We start from the raw sequence: 7,310 nt of genomic DNA on the forward strand, positions 1-7,310 counted from the left end.
TGCATTTGTCAGTTGGTCCTAAAATCTACCATCTGGTAACAATCTGCATTAAAATACTGGCCTGCCTGAAATTGATGGGAGACTTGCCATGGACTTCAGCAAGTCCAGGATTTCACTCCGCTCTTCATCTTGCATGACTATTGCTATTCAGGGTGTGGCAAATATACTATATTCTGCATCCTGATTTATGTGAGCATTTGCTGAGCAGATGTTAGGGAGCTAAACTTGTTCATTTCAATCCATCTCTCCTATAGTAAGTGAAAAAGTGAGGCCAGATCGGTCTCAGGTGTGAATCTATTCACTTGGGATGCTTATAGCAATTACAGTTTCTGATGAGTCAGAAACAATGTGCTGGATTTTAAAAATGCAGCTATAAACTAAACAAGGATTTATTACTTCTGAGTGAGATGACCTGGCCAACACTGCTGCTACCCGAGTGGGGTGAGTGGAGGCACAGCTAAAAGACTGGGGGGGGTGCTGGGCTTCCAGTTCAGCTGCTGATGTGGTGCTCTTCCTCCAGATCATCGCCTCTCCCTGAAGTGGGGTCACTGCCTGGGCACCTGTGACATGGGGAGAGCACCTTTGTTTGTATAAAGCCCTTGAGTTCCCATTTCCCAGGATAAGCATTGGTCTAAAGATACAAAACAAGATTAGCCCTTACTGATTACCTTAAAAGAACAGTAAGAAAAACCTCCCTTGCCAATCTTTTTTTCTCTTTTCAGTTGCAAAATACCTTGTGCACTTCATTAGTTCAACATCCTTGTCTAGGGGGGGAGGGTGTTTGTCAAAAACCCAGATTACAATGCAGATAAAATAAGAACACATAACTGGCATATCTTAGCCAGAACCCACTGTGGGAGTCACTCCCACAGTTATGTCTGGTGCTCGCCAACTCCTACTGAGCCTGGTATTTTCCCATTGCATTGTTTTTACTGATAGCTTCCATTCAATAATAACAAATCTTTGCAATGGTGAAAGAGATTAACACTCTTTATAATTGAGTAAAGAAGTGTTAAGTAATTTCCACAGCCACTGAATAATGTGTAGCCTATATGATCCAGTAATCTCATGATTTTATCTTTGTTCTTTACTAAAAACAGTTGGTGAGCATTTTATCCCGTGTTCAGATGTAAAATAAGATCTTTCCTGTTCTGAATCTCTTTAGGGGAGGAGCAGTAAAAGAGGGAGGAAGGCTGCCAGAGATAATTACTAAACTGCCCAGTTCATATATATAGTCACAAGATGAAGTTGTACGGGGTTCTGTGTCGCAAAACAGGGAGTAAATTTTTATGAGCAATAATAGTAAGGAAATAAAGCAGTTAGAATAGAATAAGATAATATCCTTTTTAGCTTATGTCTTCCCAAGGAAGATTAATGTGTGACAAAAACTGTTTAAATATTGCTGTTTAACTGGGAACTCCTGATACAACAGCAGTGGACAAAAGCTGGGCTCAATTTCTTGCCAGAAAAGAGCGTGCTTGAGATAACTTGCTCGCTCTGTAACATCCCCCACTGCAGAGGGATGTTGTCAGCCGCCAGCATTCAGACCCTTTAGACCCCCACCGCTCTTGAGTGCAGAAGAGCCACAATAATAAATGTTTCCATCTGCTTCTGGTTAGGAGTTTGCGTCTCATCCTATCCTCCACAGTGATCCATGCGCTCGAGACAGCCAGGCATGATTATTTCCATTAGCAAGACCTAAGATCACACCCTGAAAAGCCCCATCTGGTCCAAACCTGCTGTAGATTGCCTGCTGAGCAAGGCAGGTCACTCTAAGATCATCACACTGATGTCTCGTATGCTGACGAGGTCCCCTTCCCATACGTTGGCTGTGTTGCTGCTCCGAGCCCTCTGCAGGATTCACCCTGGCAGTCTGAGGCAGTTGTCCTTTTGCGTGTATGGCTTTCTGCAGCTTTCTGTGTTTCACTGTGGCCACAGACCTGTGTGGTAAATGTAGAAGATTTGCATGCAGGAGCCAGAATTTATGTGTGAGTTGGACCTTGGCTTTGGAGCTGTGTGTCAAAACAGGTACAAGAATGACCACAGGCTCTTGAAGTTTGGCGTGAAGTGTTCAACTCCTCCAGTGAGCTTTCCTCAGTTGCCCTGCTTCTGTTTCCCTCCCTTCCAGCCCAGTTGTCCAAGTCAGGTAATTTACGCCTACCTACTGGAAGGAAGGAAGGAGAGGTGACTGATGGTGTTGTGTTTAGCTTTTGCAAGGTGCTTGGAGGCTGTGGCAGTGACTGCCAAGTGAGAACCGAAGCCTATAAACACCTGCAAATCTTGGTCATGCCTCAACCATTTGTGAATTCTCTGGGAAGATTAAACACGTGGGAATAGAGCTTCATACTACATCATCTCATTCCTGAGTCTACTTAATATTTGATTAATGCAGAGATAGGAAGTTGGTGAATGTTCAGTTTAATAAGCACGTTTAAATTTGGGGCTGAAATACACAGTTTACATAGCAAGTTGTTTGATTTTTGGGGGAGTGCCTCATGAGCTCTTTGTAAACTCTGCAGAGCAGGGAACATGTGTACAGTTTTATGCAAGTAAGGTACCCCAAAGTGCAGTTGTTAATGCATCTAGAAATTTTATTTTTATGTTTGTGGTGGGTTGATGTTGGCTGGCTGCCAGACACCCACCCAGCTGCTCTCTCACTCCCTCTCCTCAACAGGACAGGAGGAGAAAGTAAGATGGAAAAGATCTTAATTTTCTGTGCATAAAATCATGTTGTTGGCCAAATTAGTACTAAATAGTAGTTCATAGCCTTGTACAAATCGTGGGGGTTTTTTTTGTTGAAACTACTGTGTCGGGTTTTTTTAAACAGAAAAAGCCGCTCAGACTAGCATGCTAGTACTTGTATTAAGATTTCTAAATTCCACAGTGTATGTCTCAGTATGTTCCTCAGTCCCCCTTTTCTTCCAAATGATCTCTAAGAGTCTGTAGAAGCTATTTCTCCTCAGTCTTGATCTGTACTCTCCGCAGTCTTTATCTGTCCCTCTCTGTCACATACCCTTAGAAATAAGCTGCAAGAAGTGGGGTTTGCACGCTGCCCAAAACCTGCTTCTGTTTCAGAAGACACAAGCTCATCAACACATTATGAAAACAACTTAATTCTTTTGTTATCTTAAAGATGCTTCATATTACCCTTAAAAATTTAATGTTTTTAAGATGTGTTACAGATATTAAATGTAATACAATGTCCAACCCTTTCTGCAGATGAGCATTGACCAGCACAGCACCAAGACATGTAGACAATCACTTGTGTGTAGGAACTAATTAGACTAACTCAAATTAGAAATCAGACTAATTGATAGTTTTAATGATTCTTAAGCCCACAAATGTGTCCTAGAGTCTTAAGATAAAGTTTCATAGGTGGATGAGCCAAGTAAGCAACTGGCAGCTATCAGAAGGGAAAGATATCCTATCCTCTCCTCTTACCTTGAGCTGGCTTCGGTGTTCGTGACTGCATTTAAATCAATTTAAAGAACTTAAATGTTTTTCTATTCTGCTGAATGTTCCCACAGATATTCTGGCTTGCTTTCAAGGCAGTGTGGGGTGGGGTGTTGGGGTTTTTTTGGTTGTTTTTTTGTTGGGGTTTTTTTAAGTTCTGCTTGCATCAACCTTCTTTGCAATTGGACAAGTGCTGGTGTCAGCACAAGGGAGGGGGTGACCTGCACAGCTGGGGAGTGAGGGGGACGGGTTGAGAAAAGCGTATTGCAGAAGGGGAGAGGGAAGCCTTCCCTCTCTAGAAGGGCTGGCATGTTAATTTAGCTCAGTTTTATCACAGCGTTATATACTTGTCCTTCCATGTATTATAGATATGCCCTTCAGAAAGCTAAAGAAGTTCGAGGAAGAGAGTGGGGAGATGTCCTGCCTGCTAAATGATGGTGCAAAATCCTGCTATCTAATTAATTCACTAAGGAGGTACATGTATCTTTGTCTCATACTAATGTGTGAAGATGTTAAAACTTGCATTAGCAGACAGAAGGCACCATAATAACATTAAGAATGGAGCTGACCTGCTCTTGATTTATTAATGGCACTAGTGGAATTTGAGCTGATTTATCAAGATGAGACTTTGTCATACTTAGTACTTCTACACAAATAGCCCATAAATCATTCATAAATTACATCTCATTGAAAGTTATGTTTTGTATTTTTTCTCAAACCCCTATAGGCATAGAAAATTGTTTTGATCTGTGTTCACATGTAATAAAGATCTTCCTCTCTCCTCCTCTTACTGTATTTTGGGGGGAGGGGTGGTGGTGGTGTTGAGATTAAGGATATACCAAAGGATATACCAGACTTGTACTGCCAGTAGTATTAGTTTGAAAGGACACGAGTCTGTGATGCTCATACAGCATTAAAAGACTGCATGCGGGCAGTTTGAGGTGCTCTGGGAAAGCTTGGCATCCTGGGTCACTTGGGTCTTACTGCTCCAAATGGTGGTGGATTAAGGTTTTTCTGGATGCCTTCAGAGTAAGGGAATTCTGCAGCTTAAAGATGAAAACTTGTCTCTCTAACATTACTCCATTGTCTTGCTTTGCACTTGGTGTCCCAGCAGTTAGATTTTTCCTGGTGCTGTGAGTTCAGCAGCTCTCTTCCCACTCACCACCACTAGGGCTGAGGGTTGTTTTAGCTCACCTACTCCCGGGTAACACAGACTTTCCTCCATGTACCTGTTCCAGTATGTCTGCCTGAAGCTGCAGCCTTGATCTTTTACTCTGATCTGAGGTACTCTCACCTACCTGACCAGGTCTAACATATAATATGTTTCTCAGCTCATGCTCTGTTACAAGTGTAGAGATGATGATGATGATTTTACTCCTCCTTTGCAGAAAGTACTATATGGCCCCAACTAGTGGCCTCAGCATTCCAGCTTTCCTCTGTAAGTGTGTAGTAGCTTCTAGGGGGGTCCCCACACCTAGTGCAGGGTTTGCTTCTGGAGTAGGAGCATGAGTGCTGCCTGCTACCAAATGCACAAGAAGGCATTTTTCATGGTTGTCAGCAGACGAATGGAAAATGGCCTCATGGTCTGGTGGCTAGCAGGGCCTGAGGAGAGGGAGGACAAGCAGTGGCTTTGGGATTTGTTTTGTTGGTTTTTTTTAAATCTGAACAGGAAGCAGCGGTTCTTCTCTGGACTATGGCTTATGGAAACAACAAACAAAAGAGGAAGCACCCAGTTAGAAACAATTGACACTGGGAAGGGAAATATTTTTTGCCAGATACATCTTGGAGGGAGAAAAGTGAGTAGAATGAATAGAACAGCGTGTTCTGAAGGGGTGTAAGAAGAAAACTTCAGATTTAGAAAAAGCTATAGCCCAGGAATAAGTGGCTAAATGCACTAATCAAAACCAAAACTCGGCCTGGTAAGTTACAGAGGTTGTTAGAGCAGACTAAAATTAGTAAAAATACAAGCTAACAATACCAGGCAGGAAAGATTGCTTGTAGGGCTTTCATATCATAACTTTTAATACCTCAAGGCAAGCCAGTGAGGAAACCGTTCACATGAAGGGTGGATTGGCAGTGCTCTTTCCAAAATATTATTTTTGGGCTGCTCATCTCTAGTGCCTGGTGACGTGGCTTCAGGGAAGGAGACTGCACATTTGTATAGCATGCAAGTTCCTGAAACCATACCGAGCCCTGGGGGATTCTTTATACGGTAACCAAACACAAGCCAGAGCTGCTAGTAAGGACAGTATCCTCCAGGCAGTACTTGTTATTCAGCAAAAATACTTGAGCGTTTCAGTCTATTTAAGGTGTTTCCTTTCCTTGGACACTTCAGTCTGCCTGCCTGTCAGCTGTCTAGGTAGTAGAAATACTTGGGTGGGTTGCTTGCTTGTGGTTGGATTGAAATGCTTTACTACGTTCAGCCCAGGAAAGCTTAGCCATTTTGGTTTGGTGCTCAGTCCCTTCCTAGGATCTGCTGGGACTGGTGTGCCCTTCAGCATAGAAGGCTTCTATTCGACATGTGCACCCTTGCCCCCATCCCAGCTTCTGACAGCATTTTTAGAAACCATGTGCTGAGTATGATATCTTTCTGGACTTGTCATTTCCTTTTATTGGGACTATTGTGGGAGAATGTGAGAATAAACATCTCAGTACGATGCATAAAATTTATATGCATAAAATGCATACAAAGTATAAAATCTAAGCAAGACAACTGTAACCATGAGAGGCATAAAGCCAGCAGCTTATATTGCAAATATCCTTATATTGCAAACTCAGTGTGGGGATCGAGTTAACACAGGCTCCTGGGGAAAGGAGAAAGAGGACTTGGCATGGATCAGTTAGGGGAAGGAAGATAGTTAAATACAGGGATGGAGCTCCTGGAGCAGAATCCCAAATCACCTTGCATAACACTTTGGGAAAGTTGCCCATGATAATTGTACACCCCTGGATATAAATACGGAAGTCAGGAAGAATTAAAAATAAACAACAAAACCATAATGTCTTTAAAAAAAATAAGGTAAATTTATAAAACTTACAAAATATGCTTATTTTAAAACACTTTATAAAATAACTTGGGGGAGTGCTTAATGCAGATTAAAATAACCTTGAGTCAACAGAACATAATTGACTCAGTTTCTTTTTATTTTGAGCATTTATACCAACAGATAGGCTTTGGGCTTTGTACAGGACTTTTAAGTTACTGTAACCATAAAACAGAAACTGGGAATGTGAGGAATAAAAGTACTCACTTTGCCTAATTTAGATTGCTGACAGGGGAGGTCAGGTTCCCTAGGCATCCTCCACAGCTGGTGGAAGGAGGGACAGGCTGGTGGCTTTCCACGAAGATCTAAAGCTCATAGAAACTGAAACAGCTACCCTAAGTTTCCAGGTCTGACCTTAAAGAAGAATCTAGGTGAACTATTTTTAGTGCCCATATCAATGTAATTGTATGCCAGTGAATAGTGCTGACCTAACGAGGTGATTAGAAAGTAAACTCTCCACTTACCTGGTAGTAATCAGGGTCGGTTGGTTTCCTGTGACTAGTTCATATATTGCCAAACAAAAATATGCAGCAAGGTAAATTGTGTCTAAATAAAAAGCAGGCCATTGATCCAGGTGGAACATCTTATCGTTTGTGAAAACCTGACCATGGATCTTTAAAAGGTACTCGGTATATAAGAAAATGCTCTTGGGTTATCTCGAGATAAGCATGATCTACTGTGAGCACCAGTAAACATTCACTTTTTTATAATCTTGTTACGGTAATCTGTCTCTTACTGTCTTTAGATGAGTAACTTAATAACAAATGGCTGAAGGTTTTCTTAGGTTTCCATAATAGTTTTTTGGATTCTTTT

General features: G+C 41.8%; 1 long non-coding RNA gene across 1 annotated transcript; it reads right to left on the minus strand.

Moving 5' to 3' along the window:
* Nucleotides 1–1,325: 1,325 nt before the first annotated feature.
* On the minus strand, nucleotides 1,326–6,923 carry LOC141943002 (uncharacterized). Its single transcript, XR_012628804.1, has 2 exons — nucleotides 6,705–6,923; nucleotides 1,326–1,940 (listed from the first exon to the last, which is right to left on the minus strand). It is a non-coding gene; the product is annotated as an uncharacterized LOC141943002 (long non-coding RNA).
* Nucleotides 6,924–7,310: the final 387 nt, after the last annotated feature.

This window comes from Strix uralensis, chromosome 4, assembly GCF_047716275.1.
Source record: "Strix uralensis isolate ZFMK-TIS-50842 chromosome 4, bStrUra1, whole genome shotgun sequence".
Classification (NCBI taxonomy): Eukaryota; Metazoa; Chordata; class Aves; order Strigiformes; family Strigidae; genus Strix; species Strix uralensis.